The sequence below is a fragment of the Cicer arietinum genome, chromosome 4 (assembly GCF_000331145.2).
Source record: "Cicer arietinum cultivar CDC Frontier isolate Library 1 chromosome 4, Cicar.CDCFrontier_v2.0, whole genome shotgun sequence".
Taxonomy (NCBI): Eukaryota; Viridiplantae; Streptophyta; class Magnoliopsida; order Fabales; family Fabaceae; genus Cicer; species Cicer arietinum.
In genome coordinates, this window is record NC_021163.2 from 28,090,718 (window position 1) to 28,102,276 (window position 11,559).

Here is an 11,559-nt window from a genome sequence, read left to right on the forward strand (position 1 = left end):
TTTATCTATTTATTATAATCCTTTCTGCACAATAAAATTTCAAAAAATCACTAAAATGAAAAATTATTTTGATAAACTTAGCATAAAAATCATCTTTTGAGATATTTTTTTTAAAATGTGATTTTTATTATATTAAAATATCTAATAATAAATATTTAAGTTATTAAATACAAAATTATTTCTTAAATCTGTAGTAAATGAGTATGAAATAATTTCTACTATTTTTAAATAAATTCGCATGAAAATTATTTTTATCAATATAACATTAAAATCATTTTTTAAAATCTATAACAAATAAGACCAATATTATGTTATAACTTGTAAGCATCAAATAAGAAAAATATCACAAATAATACTCACAAAAAACTTCAATAGTCCAAATCAACATTAATTAAGAGTATTAAAAGTATAGCAAAATATATGTTATAAAATTTATCATTAAATAAATTTTTAGTTTCTATAAATTTTGAAATTTTATTTTTAGCTCATGTTAAAAAGAATTACATTTTTTTAGTCCTTATAAATTACTATGCAAGTATTTCCCATTTAGAACATCAACATATATTTGTGAATGATGTTTTTGTACACATATTTACAACACTATAAAAAGATATTTCACGAGCTCAAAATTCGATTTATAGGTCCATATGTTAAGAACTTTTATCTTGTACATATAACATTTAAAAAATTCCTATTTAATTCATGTCAAGTTAAAAAATATTAAATTTGTGTGGATGAATTTTTAATAATTTTCTAAACATGTTTGTAAAATATCGTTCAAAAATTTAAAAGTTGAAAAATGTTTCATTTTGCCAAAGATTAAAACGGATTTTAGAATAATTTTGTAGGAACTAAAGAATGTGACTTTTTTAGAGAGCCTAAAAATTAAAATTTTAAATTTTATAGAAATTAAAAACTTATTTAATCCCTAATATATATATATATATATATATATATATATATTCATATATTTATATTAATTTAAATTATAGTAGATAAAGTGTACTTTTTTGTATTTAAAAATCGATATTCATTCATTCAAATTAAAAATGCACATTGATTGATATCAATACAAATTCACTAAAACCAAAAAGGAATTTGCAAACAACATCCAAGTTAATAGCATAAAATACAAAAATATTTATAAATTTGACAAAATAGAGTGGTCTGAATTCTAATACATTCGGATATGCAATGTTGACGATGTTAAAGCAATTGATTGAATATATCTAATTTGAATCAAAGTTAATTTATCAATTTGAACAAAATAAACACCGCAACGAAACAAAAAAAATCAAACAACGTCACACTTAATTGACTAGATAACGAAAACACAGATATATATAAAAATCATTTACTTAAATAAAAATATATAAAAATAATAATAAAAAGAGGTGATTTCAGACCCACAAAAATTATCCCAAATCACCTATTTGTAGTTGATCACATGATAAAGAAGAGCGGCAGAGTTAACTGCGGCTACTAGATTTTAGTGAAGAAAAAAAAAAATCTATTTAGTGTTCCTATAATTTTTTTTAAAATAAAAAGAGTGCAGGTGTTTAAAAAAAAATCAAGTTACACATATTGCAAACCAATGCCTGACGTTGATTTAAAAGGATTTTTTTTTCTTCTATATATCATATTTTAAAAATAAATAAAAAATCAAAATATTTCATTTTAAAACTATGAATTTCTTTTTTAGACCTTCAAAAAATCGCAAGATAGGGGTACGGGGTTATGTAAAACATGAATTTTTTTCCTCCTTCAAGATATCGTAGACTAAGGATGAGATATGCATTTTTTTTAACAAATAAAAAATATATTAAATCAATACATAAAATATAATAAAAATAAAACTAATTTATATTAATAAAATCCAACAAAATATATTAAATGAAAAAAACACATCAAATTTTAATCAACCATGTTCACCTAAATGTCTCCCAGTTCTACATCTAAGTGATCGTCAGACTTGTCTAACTCTTTGAACAACTTGAGGTTGTTCTGGTTGATCATCATTTTGATCATTATTCTCATCGTCATTCCCGATCATTGAAGGTGTATGCAACTCAAATCCTTGATAATTTGTGTGTGGATTAGAGCTACTACCATCTGCCTTCATATAACTTTTAGTCTTGGGGTTATACATAGAATCAAAACCAGCATAAGTTGACTCAGAAGTTATACAACGAGTTCCAAACAAATTATAGAAAATTATACATTATGTTGAGTAAACAAGGGTTTGTATTTCTGTATTGACGGAACGTAAGATGAGTCGACATTTTCTGTAGGTGTATGTAGATTTGGTGGTGGTGGATCATAATATGAAACTTTTTTATGTGTGGTGGTGGTGGACCATAGTATGGAATATATGGGTCGGTACGTATGTGAGACGATGATGAAGATGACTATATGCGGTCTGGTGCATGGTTTGTTCTTGTGGGATCGATTGAAGGGTTAAATGGTCTGATTGGGGTTAAATGGACATGAAGATATGCTGACGGATGCAAACATGGATCACATAGATATTGTTCGGCATAAATAAATAAGTTGGTGTGTTGCTTAAACAAATTCATATATTTTGTGTTGTGGTGTAAACACCTTATACGAACTGACTTTGCAATACGTAATTCTCATGCTCATTCTAATGTGTAATCTATATTTTCAAACACAATCCTAATTATCATCAATGTCATGCCTCATGGTAGGTTTTCATGTCCATTGTTGGCATGATATTTGTTGATGGAAGCCGAATTGAAGTGTGGCTATATATGTATGATGTTTTTCAACAATATGATAACGATGCATATAGGTACGTGCAGTACATGTGTTCATCTCTTCTTCGAGAACATCGTGTTGGATTCCGAGGTACGGTCTCCAATAAAACTGATATGTAAAATATATTCTAAAGTAAATATAAGAAATATAACAAATATATATAATTAAAAAATGCAAATACGTATGAATGAATATATTACTTCCTCAACCATCTTGTGGTGGATTGCTTTTCAGTATCCTTCTATATCATTACGAGAACTTTACTGAAATCATATTGGAAAATATATGTTATTAATTGTTTAAGTTCAAATTATTTGGTTAAGTGTAGAGCTTCAAAATGCAAAAATAGTGAAATGTGGGTGGTTGGTAAATTGAATGTGTCTCATACATGTGGAAATTCCATATTGTCACAAGATAATCATAAACTTGATTCTGACTTGATATGTACAAGCGTAATGCAACTTTTGAGAGTGAATCATTTATCTCGATCTCAGATAGACACGAGCCCATTAAAAGTGTTTATAGTAATCCAAAACGGGTGGAAAATCATACGTCAAATAATGTATTTTGCATCGACATATTTCACAAAATTTTGTGAGGGTTTAAGGATATCGAAGAAAAAAGTTGTTTCTATAGGTAATAATTTCATTAATATATTTTAATTAATGTAATTTTCAATTATTATGTTCTACAAACTCATTTTTTCTTACGTAGGTTACTCAATTAATTAACGAGCTACATACAAATTAACAAGTGTACATACATATACTACCGCAAAATCAACATGATAAATTGATATGCTATAAAATGTTAGACAATATACCACGAAAAAATTGGATTAAAGTTCGATAAATGTAGTCGTTCGAGACACATGACAATGTTGAATCAATCAATGGAGCGTAAAAAAGCATGTGCAACCTTCTAATCATTGGTCCAGACAACTTATAAGGGACACTATTTCCAACAATGGAAAAACTACATGCAATTTTAGCTTTGGTCAGATATACAGAGAAAAATATATGAATTTTATGAAACCACAAATACATAACTCCAATAGTCAATAGTCATAAAATGGATGATTTTGACTAGAGCAACCATACTTTCAAGTTTCACGAGAGAATAAATTCATGAGAATTAATTGATTATTTTAGTGTGAATCTTCTCAACAAGTTGTACAACTATGAGACATGTCAAGCTATATATATATATATATATATATATATATATGGAGAAATGTTTGGTTGTTATATATATATATATATTTGTGCAGTGTAGATTTGATGAGGTATATTTGTGGAGTAATCAACGTTTTGAAAAGAAGCAATTGGTATGCTAGAACATGAAAAACGTGGTTTTATATGGTTTTCAATTTTTTGAGGTAGTTGTATAACTGAAGGGGGTTTGGATGAACCAGCATCAGAATATTTGGCACCGGAAGTTCTTGAAAAACTTAGTTTTACTCTACCGTCATTGTATTATATGACTTCCTTTAAATTGTTGTTTGGTTTTGAATGTTCAAGGGACTGTGGTCTAACAACTCCTTCCAGAATCCATTCTTCAGGAAGATCAATATCTTTCCAAATGATGGTTTTTGGAATGACAATGTTTGCCTTTGTTAAATCGGTTTGTAAAAATAGGGTTTTTCCTTTTTTGTTTTCAATATGTTTTGTTGCTGTAAAGGCTGAAAACATTGCTTTGTAATGAACTCTGTAAATAATAGCTACATGAATAGATCCTGTTATCATTTTGTAGTTATGAGTTTTGATTTGTAACATAAGTGACTTCATGATGTTTGGGTCCTTTAAAGATAAAGAAAAATTTGGATAACATTCAAACCAAATTGGTCTTTGACATAAACTAGATTCAATTGTACTTATTATTGAATATTGAAAGTTCAAGAACCTTGCATCTCGTAAGACACACATGATTGAAGTGTTTAGTCCTTCTCTTGTTAAAGGTTTGATACCAACTTGGACAAGACCTATATGTATGAAATTATAGTTCATGTTAACGTGTTTTTGAAGCGTTTTTGGAGAAAGAAGATCTATTGTTTCAAATGGGTTAGAAAGAGCAACATCTCTTTCTTCTGTTTAGATTATGTAATCAGTTTTTAATAGGTTTTTGAAAAGACTAGATTCATAGACCTGATCTTTTTTTATTTTTGGGATTTGTCAATTGTTTATAGATTTTTGAAAGTCTTCAATAATGATTTCTTCACTATTGATAGGTTCCTTTTTTCCTGAGAAGTTTTGGGTAGAACGAGTGGAAAAAGAAGAAGTTCTACATAACAAATTATCCATATTTTAAAAATTTCTTTTCAATTTGAAGAAACTTTCAAAGGATTCACTGCCCTAAAACGTCTGTTCGTCGGCTTAAACACGAGACTTACTACCTTGAAACTATTATTCTTCAAATTAAACTTACGAATTTTTAAATATTTATAACAAATTTTATTTAACTTATTATCTCCCCAAGTCTGACCCCCCCCCCCCCCCGAAGTCTGATACCATAAACGTCCTGGATCAAAGGGTCAACAACAAAAGCGAAAAAATTCACGACGAAGTTCGAATTCTAACAGTTTGATTCTATGTACAGCAAACGCTAATTCAACAAAGTAAAACCAAACTCATAAATTACGAAATTAAATGTCATAGAAAAGGCATTTGAAGTTGATAAAACTATTCTCCATAATGATTTTTATGCTTCTAAAAATACAAATAAAAGAAAGGGTTCTTTAAAAACTTTCTAAAACAAAGAAAACAAATTCAGAATGAATTTTATACATTCATTTTACAAAATAAAACTCATATTTTATTTTTTGAATTGTTTGAAATTTATGCAACACAAAACCAAATTTCTTACCCTTTCAAACAAAACCAAACTTCTGTTAATCCCATAACAACAAGAAATAAAACTGCAGAATGAGATTTGGCAACTGGATTAAAAATACAGTCTAAACACCCACCTTTAAGACAAATCATAATAACACACCTAGAAAAGCCAGTAGAAGTTGCACCTTTCAAAATCCCAAGTGATAGTTCGGAAAAAGATATACATAATATCCTTCAACAAAATAATTTTACAAATGTCCATCTTAGTACAATTGCAAAACAATTAACTAAGATAGAGGAACATCAACAAAATTCCACTGTCTCTCCGATTGAGACAATTGATTCAAAACTAAAAAACTCAGTTTTTAAACCATTTCAAATATAAAAAACAAGCCAAAAACTATTTAGAGAAGATAGATCAGAATTTACTCAAGCCTTACATGACCAACTTAGCAGGATATAACATTCTTCTACCTCTACACCCTTGGTAGCTAAGGATACTTTTGAGAAAACAGTAACGACTTTAAACCATGTTTCTGAAGCCGAACAAGAACAACAAAATATGTGCAAGCTCCCATAGCAGAAGGGTCAACCTTTGACCATGGTCACAGCACCAGACCTAGGAATTGAGAACAGACCCAATGTCCTTTCTCAATCAAAATTCAATGCTAGTATTGTTTATGAATGGAACATAGATGCTATGTCTGAATACAACATCCTAAGTCTCCTTCAACAAATGACAATGGCATCAAATGCCTACAAAACCCAAGCCAATACGCCTGACAAAGCCAAAGTTGAACTCCTAATAGCAGAATTCTCAGGCCAGCTCAAAGGATGGTGGGACTGCCATCTTACACCATCTCAACATTTAGAAATATTAAATGCAATCCAAACCACAGAGGAAGGAATTCCCATCCTCGAAGAAATAAGGAATCCAATACCTGATGTAGTTGCAACATTGATTCACACAATCAGCCTGCACTTCATAGGAGATCTATCCCACTTAAAGGATAAGAATGTTGAACTCCTTTCAAACCTTAGATGTAAAAAACTATCCGAATTCCAATATTACAAAAACACTTTCCTAACTAGGGTTATGCTTAGGGAAGACTCAAACCAACCTTTTTGGAAAGAAAAATTCCTTGCAGGACTCCCAACCCTTTTAGGAGAAAAGGTTAGAAACAAAATTAAAGAAGTCTATGGAACAAACCAAATCCCTTATAATCATCTGACTTATGGGGAATTGGTAAGCTTCACACAAAATGAAGGTTTGAAAATCTACCAAGATTTAAAACTTCAAAAACATCTAAAATGGGAAATGAAAATAACTAGACAAGAACTAGGATCTTTTTGCAAATAATTCGAAATACCCACGACAAATATTTCTAAAGACTGCGAAGGATCTTGTTCAAAACCTTTTAGAAAACCTCTCAGAAAATCGTTCTCTAGACCTGGCAAACAAGATTTCTATAAAAGATCTAAACCCCAAAATACTTACAGTCAAAGAAAACCTAATTTTTATAAGAAAAAACCTTGCAAAAAAAGTTCGAACCTCAAAATTCAAAACAAATAACTTGTTATAAGTGTGGCCAAACATGACACATCTCAAGATATTGCAACAGAAATAAAAAACTCCATGAATTAAAAATTGATGAACACATAATTCAAAAAATAGAGGCAATACTTTTAGAAACCTCTGAAGAAGAAACATTCACGGATTCTGAAATAGGTTCATCAGAAAATAATAAACCTTTACAGTTTGATGAGCTAGGAACCTCCGACTCTCTTAGCAATTCAGAAGCTAGTACAAAATCAATTAATGTTCTAACAAAGGATCAAGAACTAATTCTTGATATTATAAAATAGGTTGAAGATACAAAACTTCAAAAGAAAATAATAGGAAAACTGTTAAGTACTTTTGAATCAAAACAAGGTCAACCTTTCACATCCTTATCAAAATTGCTTCCCAAAACCATTTATGATTTAACAAATATCTTAGGAAAAAGAACAAAGTCACAAACCCCTGTCACAATTCAATATCTGCAAGAAGAGATTAAAATAGTGAAACATGAGTTAAAAACTCTTAAACAAAAACAAGAAATTGACTCAAATATTCTTTAAAATCTTCTTTCCCAAATACAAAATCAAACCTCTTCTGACCCAGAACAAGAAGGAGAAAATGAAGAACATTCAAACAAAATTGAAAATTTAGAAGAAATCCATGAAGATTTCTTGTTTGTTTTAAGAACAATAACAACAAGAAAATATTTAATCAAAATTAATTTAGTTTTTTCTGAAGATTTTAAATTTGAAACAATTGCACTTTTTGATACGGGAGCAGACTTAAACTGCTTAAAAAGTAGCATTGTACCAAAAAGATTTATGCAAAAATCAAATGAAAAACTTGTTGCTGCTAACAACTCCAACATGATTATAAAAAATAAAACTGAAGCTTCTGTTAAAAATAGTAATGTTTCTATCAAAACTTCTTTTGCTTTATTAGAAAATATAACTCATAGTGTCATTTTAGGGACTCCTTTCATTAACATGATAACTCCCTATTCAGTTAATTATGATGGTATTTCCTGCAAAACAAAAGAGGCCAAAATTATTTTCCCTTTTATTCAAAAACCTAGAACAAAGAACTTAAATCTTTTAAAAGTTTGCTCTGTTTACAAAAATGAATTAAATTGTTTAATTCAAGGGAAAAAAAAACATCTTTGTTTTCTAAAACAGGATATTTCCTTTCTCAGAGCTGAACAACAATTACAAAATGACTTCACAAAACAAAAATTTCATAACTCCAAAAAAGAATTGAAAAATGAAATTTGTTCAGAGTTACCAAATGCTTTTTGGGATAGAAAACAACATATGGTAGACCTACCTTACGAAAATGACTTTTCCGATAAACAAATCCCAACAAAAGCTAGACCTATCCAAATGAATTATGAATTAGAAACACATTGCAAAGCAGAAATCCAAGATCTAGAACAAAAAGGTCTAATAACAAAATCTAGGTCTCCCTAGAGTTGTGTAGCCTTCTATGTGAACAAAAATTATGAAATAGAAAGAGGTACACCTAGGTTAGTCATAAACTATAAACCTTTAAACAAAGCTTTAAAATGGATTCGGTTCCCGATTCCAAATAAAAAAGATCTTTTACAAAAATTACATTTTTCATCTGTATTTTCAAAATTCAACATGAAATCAGGATTTTGGCAAATACAAATTGATCCAAAAGATTGGTATAAAACGGATTTTACGGTCCCTTTTGGTCAATATGAGTGGACGATAATGCCATTTGGATTAAAGAATGCTCCTTAAGAATTCCAAAGAATTATGAATGAAATTTTTAATCCATTCTCAAAATTCTGCATTGTCTATATTGATGATGTTTTAATTTTTCAGAAACCATTGAACAACATTTCAAACATCTTAGAACATTCTTAATGATCACTAAGAAAAATGGAATGGTTGTTTCAAAATCCAAAGTTTCTCTTTTTCAAACAAAAATCCGTTTCTTAGGACATTATATCTCTCGGGGCACTATTACCCATATTGAAAGGTCCCTATCTTTCGCAGATAAATTTCCTGACAAAATACAATTACAAAGATTTTTAGGATCTTTAAATTATGTATTAGATTTTTGTCCTAATATTAATAGGATAGCAAAACCTCTCCATGATAGATTAAGGAAAAAACATGTCGCCTGGACTGAAGAACACACAAAAATAGTTCAAATAATCAAAAAACAAGTTAAAGAAATACCTTGCTTGCATCTAGCTGACCCATCAGCCCAAAAAATTGTTGAAACAGATGCATCAGATATAGGGTATGGGGGTGCTCTTAAACAAAAAACAAATAATAAAGAATGCATTGTACAATTTACATCAACGCACTGGAATGATTGTCAAAAGAATTACTCTACAATCAAAAAAGAAATTATTTCAATTGTCATGTGCATTACAAAATTTCAAAGTGATTTACTCAATCAAAATTTTTTACTTTGAATTGATTGTAAATCTGCAAATGAAGTTTTACAAAAAGATGTTCAAAACATTGCATCAAAACAAATTTTTGCCAGATGGCAAGCAATCCTTAGTATTTTTGATTTTGAAATTGAATTTATTAAAGGAGATCAAAACTCAATTCCTGATTTTCTAACAAGAGAATTTCTTCAAAATAGGACTTGAGTGATACCCAGAAAACCAAAAAGAATTGAGGTCCAAAAGGACCAACCACTAGACAACTCAAAACCTATTTCATCGGCAAAACCCATCAGGTCTTGGGCGCAAGCCGTCGAAGAAAATGAAGAACAAAACCAAATCCAAAAATGGCTTGCCAGCCAACAAATACTTGGACCTGATAGATTCAAGGAAATCAAAAATTCAATTGAAGAAGACCTTCATCTCCAAAAAATTGCAAAGCTCCACAGGCTCCAAAAAGAGATTGAATATCTCTCGCTGGAATTGCCATCTTTACCGGGGCAAGAAAAGGGAGAATCTTCAAAAACCCCTTTCTCAAAAAATTATTTCAAAACCCCCACAAGAGAGATCATCCTGTAAAATAATTTCAAAACCCCCACAAGAGGGACCATCCTGTAAAATAATTTCAAAACTACAACAAGGAGAAACATCAAAAATTGTTTTAAATGAATATCAGATTACTTTGTTTAAACCAAAATCTGAGTATTTTGTTAAAACATAATTTCAAAACATTTGTACAATAGAGCACCACTTTTATAATAAATATCCTCAATTTGTCATTTCAAAAATCTTTTCCAAAAGGCTGGTTTTTCAAACCTTGGGATTTATCAAAACCCCAACCTTACTACAAATCTATTCTTGAATTAACAGGTTCTGTAACAATACAAGACAACCTAAAAGAAGGCCCAGTGGCCTATTCGACCGCAAAAATACACAAAATAATCCCACCTTCAGAATGAGGATCAAACCTTCATTCCCCAAAACAATTCCCACTAGACTTCAAAACCACAATAAATCACTGTAGAACATTCAATTACTGGGACTACCAACAAGCCTGGTATAATGCTTTTCTCATCCAAAACCAAAAATTTAGTCATACTTGGCTATTTTTCTTTAACCTCACTATGAACCCTTCAAAAATCCCTCAATGGTTTGCCCATTGGTGGAAACTTTATGGTTCAACCCCAGATATTCTTCATCCGAAAGTCCACGAAAGCTTCAACCTATACAAAACCAACTATAAACCTATAGACAGAGAACGCATTTTCCAGCATTTGATGCTTTTCTCTACAAAATTCTTCTTACCATAGGTTACAACATGATATTTTGAAATAAATCAACAACGGGCACAAACAATCCTCGTTAGAAGATTCAAAATTAGATGGTGGACAAAATTTTCCATCCCTCCAAGTATCAAAAAGCAAGCCGTATCCACATGGCTCCAAAAGCAAGGTTTACAAAAACCTCAAACAATGCAGACCCAATTCTTAGCACAAAAATCATTTGCTCAAACACAATTGGCAGCAGCTAAAACTGAAGAAGAATACTTTGAGATTATGGCCCAGCTTCTAAAAACTTCCATGAACCTGGGAGATGATAATGAAGACGATTGTTTTGGTATCTTCACCCCTACAAAATAAAATCATTGGCCCGATTAATTGTAAGGCCCAATAAAAAAAAGTATACCATATCATGTATTGGACCAAGCCCAAAATCGATTTCGAACTTAGACAAAAATGGTCTAATATATCATGTATCGGACCTAACCCATATTTGATTCCAAACTTAAAAAAAAAATAATAAATAAATAAATATTTTCTGAAAAGCAAACGAATATTCTCTGAAAAGCAAAAGGAAAAGTTTTTGGCACTTGTCTGCCATATGCACAAAAATTCAAAAGTGACACCGAAAGCAGGAGGAATCTCATCATTTCTCCCACTACACATAGCAGCACAAACATGACT